The sequence below is a fragment of the Spodoptera frugiperda genome, chromosome 23 (assembly GCF_023101765.2).
Source record: "Spodoptera frugiperda isolate SF20-4 chromosome 23, AGI-APGP_CSIRO_Sfru_2.0, whole genome shotgun sequence".
Taxonomy (NCBI): domain Eukaryota; kingdom Metazoa; phylum Arthropoda; class Insecta; order Lepidoptera; family Noctuidae; genus Spodoptera; species Spodoptera frugiperda.
Genome location: NC_064234.1, coordinates 9,758,977 through 9,773,861, shown reverse-complemented (window position 1 = coordinate 9,773,861; position 14,885 = coordinate 9,758,977).

Below are 14,885 nucleotides of genomic sequence, written 5' to 3'. Positions count from 1 at the left end.
CCTTCTATAAAACTAACTTTTGTTGGTTGGGCAGGTACCAGGCGAACAGAAGTCGCATAGAGTATGCACACACAAACACTCACCACAGTACCGTGTTGAAAACGAAATTTAAATACGGAACACAGAAAAACCGTCCCAATATAGTTTGTAAGTTATCGCATAGATGACATCAAACGAATCGACAATTCAATTCAATGTCAGAAGTTGGTGGCGCACTGGCCGGAAAATTCACAACTAAGTTGAGGCGAATTTTTGAAAAATATGATATAACGGGCCAGGAGGGCGCGGCGAGGATGCCTACAAGTTTGAAGAGAAATCGGCCCCTCGGGGGCTGTGATGAATCTTTCACGCGTTTTATCGCTTTGCATCGAGAATCGAACCTCGGAATCGTTCCGCCGCTCAGACGGACAATGTAGGTATTTACGCTGAATATTTTGGATGAAATGTTAATATTATTGATTCAGTGAACTCCTCGCGAATGTCTGTTTGATTTCATTAACATTGTTTATTGCTTAGGGTTGGGGAACTTCGCTCTTGTTTGGATAAAGGAATTTTGCTTTTAAACTTTTCTTCCTATTTATTGATTCTGTAAGTATTTTAATATTGTATAAGTAAAAACATTTACTTCCTTATTAAGATTGTGTATCTCCAAAAAGAGCTTCTCGGAAAATCTTATTATACTGCCGAGCAAACCTTCACAAGTCTAAAAATATGCTACGAAATAAAAAAATAATTCTTTTGAATTTCGAACACCAGACAACGACATAATTTTCAAACGTTATAACCAGCCAGCCACTACCAAAATCACATCTAACCATAAAGGTACCTCCATAAAGGCTTAAACACAAATGCGATCTATAATTCTCATACCTACTGGCAGCAAATGGCACATACATACATACGTACATACATATATACATATACAGGTAAACACACATACAACGTATTATTGATAATGTAATAGTCTTGTCACAGCTATCCGTAATTCCCGAGTGATGTCGCCTAGTTGTATCTGATTATATATCTACCATTGATTTTGCGATCAAATGAATTTGTGATTTGAAAAACTTTGATATATCAAGAGTATTTTACACGTGGTGACAGTTTCTTTTATACATATATTTTATTTATAAAATGAAACGTAATAAATGGTAAACATGTTTGTATTCCTTGTATTTCTCCGAAGGAATTAGTACGAGTATTGAGTAGCTTTACATAGATTTTTCGCCAATTAGGTTCAATATGGTACAAGATATATAGTATACTAGAATAAGAATGTCGATAGCGAAAAACTTGAAAATTATATTTTTCCAATTCCTAGGAGTCACACATCAACCAAACTTGAGACACTATTTTAACTATTTATGCCCGTTTTTACCAACCCCTCCTAAATTTAAAGGAGGGTTCCTTTAAAAATAGCAAAGATAGGCGACAGTTAATGCCATTTTTGTTTTCACCAACTTATAAGTGACACCTAACAGCTAAGTAACTTTTAGTAAAGTGACAGTTTAGGGGTGATTCTTGACAGGTTGTCGGGACTCTAGTTCAAAGCAGGAGACGGAACGGGGTGGTTTTTAGTCTGTAAAAGTCTGACACTTCCTCTCGCCTCATCCAAGCTGGGAGAAGTCATTGGATGAAACTACACTCACCACAAACATGAACCATTAACAATAACACAGTAACAACAAAATATCACCACCAACTCTCGGTCACCATTTCGCAGAACGCAACTGTCGAAAATTTACCAACTGTCCAACACAAAAGGGTACATTTATTGCACTGCCTTGCAATTCGACTTCTAACGGATCGCGGTTTCTCTGCAGGAGTGCTGGACATAGTTAGAACAGCCGAGGTTCGCCACATGCAGGCCACGGTTCGGAACCCCTGCCCCAACTTGCCTGTTTACCATGTTACCTCGTCTAATGAACTTAAAGTCTATTTAGGGGGTACTCTGTCTGAGGATTTTAATCAATTTAGTCTATTACTTGCGATGGAGGCGATTCTTTTATTTTTTGTTACGTGTTTTGTTCATAACTGGCTTTTTTTTGTACTTATTGTATTGGGTTAAGTCTAATAGTATGTACCACGAAATTTCATATAAAGGAAAATTATGGTTTTCAGCGCTTTTGTATAACGCCAAATTCGTCCGCTTGAACTAAGAATGTAGTTTGTATTAATTAGATCTTTCTTGAAACATACTAAATTAATGATTACGCTTAAATTAATTGTTATGAGCCCCAAGCATGGCTTGAAACTAGTCGAGTTCCTCGTCAAATAATTACGTGAGTAAGTCGAAAAACATAATAATTAAGCTTATTGTTTTTTTTTCTGATGATAAAAGATCTCTTTAAAATATAATTAAACATCCAAAATCTGATATCTAAGAAAATCTAATAAGTAAGAAATATCTCCGTACTAAGTTAGGTACCAACACAAACAAAAAGTGCGTCATTTCTTTCTTTCAACAGAAACGAATTTACTTTCGCAGACAGATTTCATTGGAAACACGAATTATCTAGAAACAACAAAATCGCGAAAGCTTTAAATCCGAATATCCGCTTATTTGAAACAATTTTATTCGTTTGACTTTCTATAATATAATACGTTTTTAGGAACTAAAAATATAAACCTGTATTGCCGATCAAATTATGAGCCACGCACGCGATAAACCAATTCAGCCCCTGATATTAATATTCGATGTATACTAGTTCAGTTCTAAAGCCGATTAGCCGAATATTCGGTACAAATGAAAATATTTGCGGATTTCGTTCGTTTTATTTTTTTGCAATGTGCCCATTTTTTGATATCTACTCGTATGTTAGGTAACGTTGGATTTTTGAGCTTTGTTAATTTATAAATTACTTGTCGGTAATCTGACGAATGGTGTTTGAGTTATAACTGTTTTTATTAGTATATTTGTTAGAATATTCGTTTATTTTCATGAATATCTAGTACATCAATTGTAGATTGATAATACCAGTGATTGGGATTCGGTTTTATCATATTTTTTCTGCTTTCAAATATTCGTTGCTTTAATAATACTCTGTTTTGATTGAGGTATGATTATTTTTTGATTTTAATTTAGTTTGGAAGTGAAACCCTTTTGTAATTTTGATGTTTAGATACTCTGACTTGTGATACTTATAAATAAAGTAAAGGAACTATTTAAAAAATGAAAAATACTTTTACCACTATGTAAAAGTCATTTCAATTTCTGGCAACAACCAATGCCATGTTAAGTTTTACCATATACTAAACTTATAGCTTTGCAATAAAGTTATTGGTTTGCAGGTAATCGTCATATAAAAAACAAACTTATTCAATAAAATTATTAGTTTATAGGTAATCGTCATATAAAAAACAAACATATTCATTTTGAAATAAAAATCTTTATCTCACCTTAAAACAACAGTGAATATCATTAACGTTAAACCCATTTATTTTGTTCTATTTAGTCGTACAATTTGCACGTAAAGATACACATCTAATCTACTCTCCTGTCGAGTTTGCATATTTCTTTTGTAGTAGAGACACTTACAAACGTTGCCTACCTTTCTTCAACAAAGACAATTGTATTTAAATTGAAAAAGATTTGCATTAAAAAAGTAGGCCAACTGCCGAGGCCGAATACTTTAAAGCCGAATATTTGTGGTATATTTTTAACACTATTAAAGAAACAGAACAAACCTCAAGTAGATAACAAGTAAGTTATTCAGAGCAGACAAGACTGAGACAGTAATTTAATAATTTAGGTACGAAGTTTTGTCAAGGCAACTCATTTCAATTATAACCAGATACTCTTTTCTATTTTTTGGGAAAACATGACTTTTAATTTTACGAAGGGGTAAGCTCTGCTCTTAATAATATACACACATGCTAAACACATGGATACACAAAAAAAAAACACTAGTTTAACATGTGACCGGTGACCGGTGTTTTTATTTAGAAAAGTATTTTGATTCAACAGATTTTAATCAAAGCAAAAAACCAATTAAATACCCCTTTTAATTTTAAGTTCCAATCATACTGACAGCTCCAATGCGGACTACCTAGCTAGGGTTTATCGGGGCTCCGGCTCGAAAAGCAGGAGTAGGAACGGGGTGGTTTTTAGTCAGTAAGAGTCTGACACTCCCTCTCACCTCGTCCAAGGCGGGAGAAATCATGGCACGATTTTGCCCCCTTAAAAAAATACAATTTAAAAACAACCTTATTTACATAAACACAAAAACGTATTTTAAGTTTAAATAACTAGAAGGTTATGTTATCCAACCGAGGGTAGCAGGCAGCTTCGCGTTACTGCAGTAAGTGTCGGGAAAGTTTCTCGGAACATCTTTTACGGGCGCTCGATCGACATGTTAGGTTTTTACATTTTCACTCGAACGAACGCTGTCCCTTAGTTATGGAGCGATGTCTTACTTCCACCGCCATTTTGTTTTGTTGCTCTATTGTGTCTATGGCTTTAGTTCTATGTGTGTTTGTGTTGTGTTTCTATAAAATAGGATTGTTGTTAGGTTAGTAATTCTTCTGTTGGGTGGTAGTTTTGTATATATTTACGTTTAAATCTTTTTAATATTATTGTCAATGATGATTATATGGGTACCATATTGAAGAGAATAGTATAGGTATTTTAATAGAAAATAGTTTTTATTAATATTTCATTAAGTTAACTTACTATTTATCCAAATAAAGTTACATTAAAAATCTCACACAAGTACATAAAGATCGTAATAAAACCTTAAAAAAGAAAATAATAAATATCGTACACAAGTCAATATAACCCTTTGCGAGCGATGATTGAATAACAAAATAGTAATTGAATCCCCCCGTGCGGTGCACGTGACGGCAACAACCGACTCGCAAGACAAACATCGTTAATTACACATAAATTACAAATTCTATGTCGGTCTCAAAGTCACAACCGCACCGAGTTTTATTAAGTGCTATTCAGAAACAAGACATCATTCTAAAGTATTCTCCAGTTACGAAGAAACACTGTAGGAACTTGAAACCGTGCTGACAGACAGGAATAACTTAATTCCAATGGAGAGCACTTAAAAAAGAATGGGTCTTAAAAGACAAGCGCAATTGTTACCGCACTTGAGATGTGCAGACGCCGTGAAAATCTGTAAAATAATACCCCCGCACTATAGTTAAGCCAGTCCCTAGCTGACGATACAATAAAATGAGTAGTACTCGGCACTAATCTACAAATTACGAGAGAGCTAGCTCAGCTTAAAATAATTAAGATTCTTTGTTCCGCTTGATAGCAGGAATGGAGGAACACAAGTCCTGCAAGGGGACACTGCGAGTGTTTGCAGTGTCCTGTCGAAGTGGGGGGATCACCAAGTTCCTTATCGCAGTACACGCCTAAACTTTGAAAGTTTTCGTTTAATTTCACCGTAACAATCGCAGCATTTTATCAAATGAGCAGACTTGTTATTTTTTATTGGCGCACCAAGTTTTTTCGTCCGACGTTCAAGTACTTTGCTAAGTGAGGGTTGGTACAACGTTACACAGTTAGTTTCGTCCGTAGTCATATTTTTTGTGCGGACTTATTTAATTTCATTTTCTCGTCGTTTCAAATGTTATGAGCGCGAGACTGTTGTGCCTTTAGTTACAATTTGTGTAGTACTTTATGTGAATTACTGTCTGATTAGTGCGCATAGTTGGAATATTGTTTATTTGTTTCGAATAGAAACAAAAGAAAAGGTATAGGTTAATATACCGATATTTTGTATCTATAAATTGAATAGACATATGTACGTGTACGAAAGAGTAACCAGACATAAAAAAAAAATAAGTAAGTGATATACAGTTAAAAAAGCAAAAACGATTCCACCAAAAATCAATTCACAGTTTCCACCACCATAACAGAGAAGCGAGAGAAACGTAAACCTTTACTCAGTAACTATTTATTTTAACCAACATCTCAAGTCGTAGTGCCAAAAAGTAGTTGGAATTTCGCACAAGGTAAGTTTGAGAGGTGTCAGACTCAAGTGGCCGCGGCGTGAGGCGTGCAAACTATGTCTTTGTTTAGCGCGCCACAGTACTATGTGGCGACAACAACGTGTCTATTTCACGACACCCATAACTATTTGATGACATCATTTGCATGGGGAGATTTAGGAGGGAGTTAGGAAAGTACATACCTACATAGGTACATGGAACAGAGATCATTATGTCACCAAAAACGGTATAAGATCTTTTACAAGTATCGAGACAGAATCTCAGAGCAAAGATGGAAGCCACAAACGTCAATATCGATTCAACCGTCCGAAAATCAACGGAACCTCTCAAAAGCACTCTATTACACTCCGAAAATAATTCAGGGAACTGACAAGGCACCTCCTATCTGTATACCGGCGATCGCAGCACTTGTTATCAACACAGTCAATTCATAACTTGGCGTCCTAAAAACGTGATACCACAAAGCGTATCGCGTTGGCTGGGGAGACCGAGGTCACGCCAACCGCTGAGGGCCCTTCGCTTTGTTCCACTGGCAACAATGCCTCACCAAGGGTCCACTCGAGCACACTTGTATCGGATGCAAGCGATGTTTCGTTGGCGAGGATTAGGGCTTGCGGCCAGGACTGTACTTAACAACAAGACTTTAATGTGAAGGAAACGGTTCAAAGAGTCCCTTCAATGTTGAGAGGGAAAATTGACGATTCGAGATTCAGTGGATAGGGTCTCTGATGGATTTTGGTGTTTTTATTTATATTTGTGTTCTTGTGAAATGGGATGTTGACTGTATGGGTCAGCGGTACAGTTATGTTTGTTGTGTTCAACTTGTTGTTTAGGTAGGTCAATGTACCGTCATTTTTTATATAGATATGTACGTACTTTTAATTAGCTAAACAAAATAATAAAATAATTTAAAGTTATCAAAAATATATATTACATACACTACTTAAATATGATGTTGTATGAGAGATTTTCAATCAAGATTGAACACTGATACAATACATACTCGCAGAGTAAAATTTATAATCACAGTACTACAGTAACAGAGACAAGTGATGGAAACTAATTCTATAAACAGAAATAAATAAAACATTTTTCCATCTTTAAAATCTATTAACAGCTAGCATACCTATTTTCTTCTGTAGCACGCTGTAGTTGCAACAGCTCGGTCCCAAGTCCGTCCCTGTTCGCAGAGAGTAGTAATTATACGATATTTATGCGAGCTGCCCCACCCCCACTCTTGTCTTGAGAGCTTGCTAAGAAGAAAAGCGATATGAGTGTCGAAACTTATGAGCCATAATTCTCTTTAAGCGAACAAATTTTTGTCAACTTAGGAAATTAATCTTTGAACCAGCTAACTATAAAAGAACTTCAATTCAAATGCGATCAAAGCGATCATAAGGCTTGTGAGCTAGAGCCTGTAATAATGCAATAAAGAATCCTCGTCTTTCACTTCTCTATTAATAAAAGTACGCCAGGCTAAAGCCCCGCCCGTAAAGCCACTGGGTAACGGCATCCAGTTGAAATTGTAAAAAAGGTTTAATTTATTTTTATAAAAAGTTATTAATCACTGCGTGGAATCGTGAAATTCTTTGCAAAATATGGAGAAACACAATTTTACATTTCCAAGTTCCGCGCTAGTGTGAAGTTTTCATAAAAATTTAATTAATTTCACACGTATGGTATGTGTTCCGCACATTTTTATGTGGAACGTTTAAATATCGCAGCGTGCACTGCGAGCCGAGGAGTAGGCATACACGCTACACACTGCGTGGAGGCACAAAGTCCAGCTAAATGCCGGAAGATGAGAACCCTCCTCGCATTGTTACTGCGACAATGAAAAGGAAATGTCTTTTCCATTTTTCCAAGGTTCAAACCATTGAATACCTGCCCATTTGATAATACAGAGAGGCCTAAGTGGAACACGGCGCGGATTTTCGGGATTATTAACGGCAAACAGTAAGAATTATTTATTACCGAGTTCACTTCCGAAGTACTTAACAATAAAACCGCGTAATCTACGCAATTAACCGCCGCGCACACACGCGTGGGCTGCCTCACTTATACGTGACATGTGAACCTAATTAAACTAGTACGGTGTAGGTTTTTAACTAATGATACACTTAATTATTACTGTCTTGGTTACACGCTGTATGAAAGGAATGAGACTTTCGGAAAACCACGTGTTCGAGGGTCGCTCGTGTGCAATTGTGCAGCACCGAGCACCTTTATTGCCGTGACCACTATTTTCTGCGCAACGGGTGTACAGCGAGAAATAAAGGAGCCCGAACAAAAAGGACATTCTTTTAAAGTTCTTTATTTCAAGGGATTGTAGCAGTAAAGTGCGGTTTAATTGCATGGTAGAACTTTCACAGTTCCACACTTTTATTTGTATTCGATGAATTTAGATTCGATTTCTTTTAGTTCGCGGATCGCGCCCGGCTCGCGTTCGACGAGAAATATAGAAATAGCTGCAATTTTCTCGGCATCTCTACTTTTACTGTAACAATAATAAAACTACGGCACTTAATGGAAACTCGTTTACTTTTGTTTTTTTTTTCAAGTAATGAATTCTGCAGCGATAGGTAAGTTGTAGGTTTACGATTGCGTCATTGTAGTCGAGGTGAAGGGCGACGTATGAGAAGTTGGCGTGTGTGCGGTTTACTTCTGTTAGGAGGTCGTGTCGTGTCACAAAAATTGTCCAAGTTTATTGTGTCCAGTAAGAAGTGAGTTGGAAGTTAGAGGTTGTTGGCGGTGAATGGTCGCTTCCGTCCCCGGTAGGTACCGCGCAGTGCCGAGCTCCGCCGCGCCGCGTCGCACCGTGCCTCACCTATGCCGCGAAGTCGCCACGAGACAATAGCGAGCCAATAAAACTTTTATTGTGCGCTATGATTTTGGAAACATTTTGCGAGATGAGTTCTATAAAATTCGTAATTTATTCAAGCCAGTTTGGACGTTATTCCACTTTATTGACGTTTACGTAGTAAGCTCTACACCAACGGGATTTGTGACTTTTTTAGCTTCTAGAGTGTTGACAGTGCTCTGCAGCTTTATTATTTTAATTCTGTTCTGTACAAGTGACACGTATGATTAACTGCATTAAATATCTTGAGTTACGTAGTACTAAATATGATTGTCACAGGTACTTATACACTTCTATTTACCTATTGTATACATACAAGCGTTGTTTTGTTGTTCTCATACAAAAGTTTTATTAAGATGTTAAAGTTGAGTGACAAAGAACATTTAATGTAACGATATATTTCAGAGAAGACGGCATTTGTATTGTCTTATGTATGAAAAGCTTAGGTACCTACCAATATGTAGCACTCAACTTGATTTTCACATCAATCAGTATTCGTATTAAGTAGAAGCTGTATGAAACATTTCCATTTAGTTAGAGATTCTATCGAATTTTTTGTTGTAAAGTAAAAGTACGGTACAAAATTTCCTGAAAAAAGATAGACGATCTTGTCTTTGAAATGGACTTTTTCTTTACAAAGAAAACATTTTACCTGTTTATATTTTGGATGTTTGTAGGGAAGGGATGGGGGGTGAGTGGATAGTGGTGGGAGTGTGTGCGGGGTCGCGGGGGGATGAGATAAGAATCAAATAGATGTTGTTTCGCTGCATGGCGCTCTGTCGCACGGGCCATATGCACGTGCTGACGTGTAGCCGCCACGTCTTGACACTTGCGCTAAGATATTGTTACACTAGTGGATAATATCTTAGCTGCAAACGCTACCAACAATGTTTTGGGACGTTTCAAGCACTTTTACTATACTAGGTTAGCAGAACACTCGAGTTTCTAAGATGTTACAGTTTTTGAAAGAGTTCGCACCGAAATATATGGACTCTTATCTGACCACAGAAAAATAAAACTTTAAACGTATATTCCGTTGCATTCATAAAGATATTTAATCACTTAATATTTCCAGTTCCAAGTAAAGTCGATTTTATTGAACATATTGTGGAATTGACATTTACCGAAGCACTATTAAAAAACTAACGAAGAACACGAAGTATTGGGAACAAAACAAAAGAATAGTGGAAGCCATTTTGTTTCAAATGTCATCAGTAAGGGGCGGGCTACACACAGTCGAGATCGCGGTTTATTTAAATATAAACACAATCTCTTAAAATGCAGAAAAATCACTTTAATACTAGTGAATCACTGTGCTCATATATAAAGTTGACGTTGAGCTACATACCTTGCAAATTTTCATGATATAGACACCGTAATGTGAAATAGTCTCGTCTCCAGTGATCTTCTGATATTTATTTGTCTGACAGACAGACAAATGAGTCTTGCGATAAAAGCTACGTTTTAGAAATATGAACAGCAAAAGTCTTAGTAAATGTAACAAAGTAATTTACGACGGTTTTACAACAAAAATGCGCAAAAGCTAAATAAGTTATTTAACGCCGAAAATAAACTGCAAACTGTTATAAAATGGAATAATTTGAAATATGAGGGTGTGTGCGATGGGTCTGTAAAAACATAAAATATTTCTGGTAATATTGCGGTTACCTGCGACAAGCACTTGTGCGGCGTTCAAAGAGATTTTTATAAATAATAGCTTTATATGCGTAGTACTATGTTTTCACGGAATATTTAACAAAAACAACGCGTTAGCGAATGTGGACATTATTTTTATACCAACTTCCACAGTTGTTGCCGGTTTTATATGTACACGAAGTTGCGGTAAAAATATTTGTCGCTCACCGCTTCCATTGGCTTGCGACTTCGTTTGTGCGGTTATTTTACACGTAACGTTTGAAATACCTGCAAACAGAACTTTATAAATTCAAATACAAACAAGAACAAAAATGAAACAATTCTTAAAATAAATAAAACATATTTTACTACATAATTAATTCTAATTCATTGCATAAAAGTATCAAAATCGGTGCTCCGCAGTACATTTTTCACCTGAAGTATGTTTCGGCTGACGTAACAGTCATGAAACGTATTTTGGCAGAGCGATAAGGAAATGACACAAAGAAAACAAACTACAGTCCGCTTCGGCCGAAAATTTGTGAGGGCGGGGGGAGAAGCGGGCGCGAGCGCGGGAGAGCACGCGATAGCGATACCGTCGGCCCGTGTCAAACTTATTGGAACAGTGTCAGGGATCGCTCCCACTATCTACATTTGCACTCCTTCACTACACCCCTTTACACAAAGAACTCTCTAATTAATTTCGACTTTTTAAATATCGGTATTCGTATTCTGTCTTACTGGAACTCAATTAGCGCAGTAGGAATTCATAAATAGTTTGAAAGCTTTTTAATTAAATGTTCGTCTGTGAACGCATTAAATAATGCGCCGACTCAACTATTTGAGTCGATTTCAAAAATTGTTAAGTATCTACTTCAATTAGTTTTTTTTTAATAGTTTCATCGAAAACGTTGATAAATAATTAAAGTTTAATTAAGGATTTAAAAGGACCTTTTCACTTTTTTCATCCGTTCTAACGAAGAGAAAATCTTAAATAGTGAAAATAGTTTTTATAAAAATCCGTCAAGCTACGGCGGTCAGCTACGGAAAACCGCTCGAGCTCCTTTTACTAAGCCTTTGTCCAGTATAAGGCTGTTAAAGAAAGAGCTATAATAGGACAGACATTTGTAAGATTGGCTTCAGTAGTAGCACAGATCGATACATGGCAGGCATTGTATATTCACCAGCCTATTTCAAGTTACAAATGTTAGAACTGAACGGACACGCCACGCGACCGATTGACGTATTATAGTTTTGTCTTGGAATAGCCTTCGTAGAAACGATTTCAATGGCCGTCGACCCATTTAATTTAACAGACAATGTACACGGAGTGCACAGCGGCGATTTGTCAACGGAATGAATTTCAACAAAGGACGTATTCATTTGAATGGCAACTTGTTGTAGGAGACCGTTTTAATTTCATAAGTCGTTTATCATAATCAAGGCGGGAGCTCACGTGGTGGGGCGCTCCACCAGACCCATGTCAGTGTCTGGAGGAAATGTCACATACCTGTTCGGACAATGCGGACATTTTGTGGACACGGCTTTACCACACTCGTTCGGGGTATTTAGATTTAGCTTAAATGATTTAGCTTGTTATTTTTTGAAGTATAAACCCATAGGTGCCGGTTTATTGTTCACTTTCCTCCCAGAAATACGTGTGACCGAGTTATTTGTCAACTCGCTCGGGTGATTATAGGCACCGGCGGAGTCGGGCGGTGAATTTATGTCGAGACATTATAGCCTACCGTAGAAATAGATTATCTGTTTTACCTACTTACGTGCGACAGTGATATAAAGCCAAGGCAGTTTCTTTTTCGCGGCTAAAACTTGGGCTACATTTATTTAGAGATACCTCAAGCCTATACGTATCAATTAACATAAATAAACGAAGAAACAAAAGACGAAAAGCTTTTGTTCAAGTTTTACTAAATTGAATTCATTGGTTTCTGAAAATTTACTTTCGCTCTTATAGTCATGCTAGACAATAGTTATTGCCTATTGTGTTTTAAATGAGATTTGTTTTGTATAAGTAACAAAAAAGCCTACTCCATAGTATTGAATCATTGAAACATAGCTTCGGATTGAAGTAGATCGCTAAATAGTTGGTGGCAGCCGACATCCCTAATCTAATATGCCCGATTCGAGGCCCGGCGGGTGGGACCGGGTACTGCAATCTTCGACCTAGTGTGGTAGAAACTGCGACGTTCGCCTCTCTATTACCTCCGTAACGGCACACTTGGACCTTCGCTGACACAAACTAACTATCTATACGAGTTCCGACCTGTTTCGGATGTGTCACCGCGTCACCGTTTTGGTAAAATTTAAATTAATTCCCGCACCGCTCGTTCAATACGCTGTAGCTACGTAATCGATACCTATTAATTATTTCGACTAACTGTTGGTGTAATTGAAGAAAATTTCACCATGGTAATCTGTTAAAATCGATCGGAGGGATTTTGTTTCCGCGAATTCTTCATCGTGTTATCGTCAACAAGTAGATTAAATTCACTTCCGACGTATCTAATTGGACTTGTGAGCGGGGTTTAATATGTACGTACACGGTACACGGTGCTGGGTGCGTCATTCTAAGCATTATAAACGTAATTTTCGCCCTAATATTAGAGTGGGATATAAAACATTTATGAAGGCTCTTTTCATGTTAGTAACGGAGTGAATTAAGTGCGTAGGACATCTTCTATGCACGTTGTAATAACAATACAGAGATTTTGGAATGTGCACTATGTTAAGTTTGTTTACGGAAGACGAGTTGGTCGCTATTGTGAAGTGTGCCATGGGGGATACCCATAGTACGGAGCGTTGGTAAACGATCGAAATCTAAATAATAAAGATCGCGAACCATCCCCCTAGCTGGATAGGCTTAGTCGTACAAAATTGGAGTAATAAAAGAGGAATGCTCGCAAAAGTTTTGCAATAAAGCCAACGAGTATCGACTGTTAAGAAGTAAAGAGTTCTCCGCTATAAGGCTACATGAGGGTGCGTTGTTGCGTGTTATCAGACCGAGGATTTCACGTGTAATATGTGTTTTCTGGCGAAAATATTAACATACTTTTGTTTTTGGGAAAAATGTGTTATGTTCCTTTGTGGAGATGGCATGGGGTAGATGTGTTAAGCTTGAAATGATAGTAGGTAGACGTTTTGTTTGTCATGGCTCTTGTTATATTAACTGTGACTGTGTGATGGGTTGATACTGTAGTTTTTTTATCGAGATATTTTCGGTTTGTGGGTAGGGTCTACAGGGTGTTTTATTGAATGAAGTATTAGTTTTATTTTCAGTTATCTTTGTTTGATGGTTTCATGGTGGTTAATATGTTATTTACCTATGTTTATCAATCTTAGTTTGTTCGCTGGTATTTAGTACCGTATTTTTTAATTAATATTTTCCATAACAGCACGGAGTTGGGATGTGTGCCCGAGTTATGGAATTAGGTTAACCCTCTTTTCATGGGATTCATAACGTGACTCGCAAAAACTGCTGTACGAGTACTTTGCATCTCTGTCCGGTATAATATTACGCTTTTATTCCCTCAAGGGATAGGTACAGATGTACTTGTGGTATAGAAACTTTATTATTCAATTATTCGTATATTAATTATTATATGTTATCGGCTTACTCACGTAATTGTTTGACGAGGAACTCGACTAGTTTCAAGCCATGCTAGAGGCTCATATTCGTATATTGTAAAATGTAGGACATCATTTAAAATTCTAAACACTAAACAAAATCCCTAAATAACATATTTTTAAATACACCGCATGATGAGTCTTACCTTGTATAAGTAGCGAGTACTACCAAAATGAGGTATTTAAAACATTAATTGTATAAGCTTTACCTCCTATACCCATTACCTATACATATTATATTTACTTGTAAAAAGCCAATTTACTATCAAAACTACATAGACAATTATTTTATAAGCCTAACCATTATATACAGACACCTAGCGTAACCTATCTCCACTAAAACCTAGAATCTAGAGCATTCGATGCTATTTTCAAATTTTATCTAGCTGGCAGAATGTAGGACATGAGAGGAGGTACCTAAATGGTACTGAGAGGAATGCTGGAGATGCATCAACGAAATTACAATGATGGCTGGTGAGAATTTCACACGTACATACATACATATATACGTACGTATGTAGATACTTGTATATGTAGAAGGATTATGGAATAAGCTCTAATATAATGCTCTTGTGATGAAATGTGATTTTGTAAGAAGTTTGTTAAGTTGTGAGTTGGGCAGTACAGCTTGTTGTAGTTCTAATTAAATAAGAGAAGTGTGATTTTAGGATTGATTTAAATAAATGTAATAGTATTTTAAACTAGATGCTAAGGCTGAATATGTCAATGTCTAATGTTTCACTAGTTTTCTAATACAATAACACTAAGCGCCTGTTTT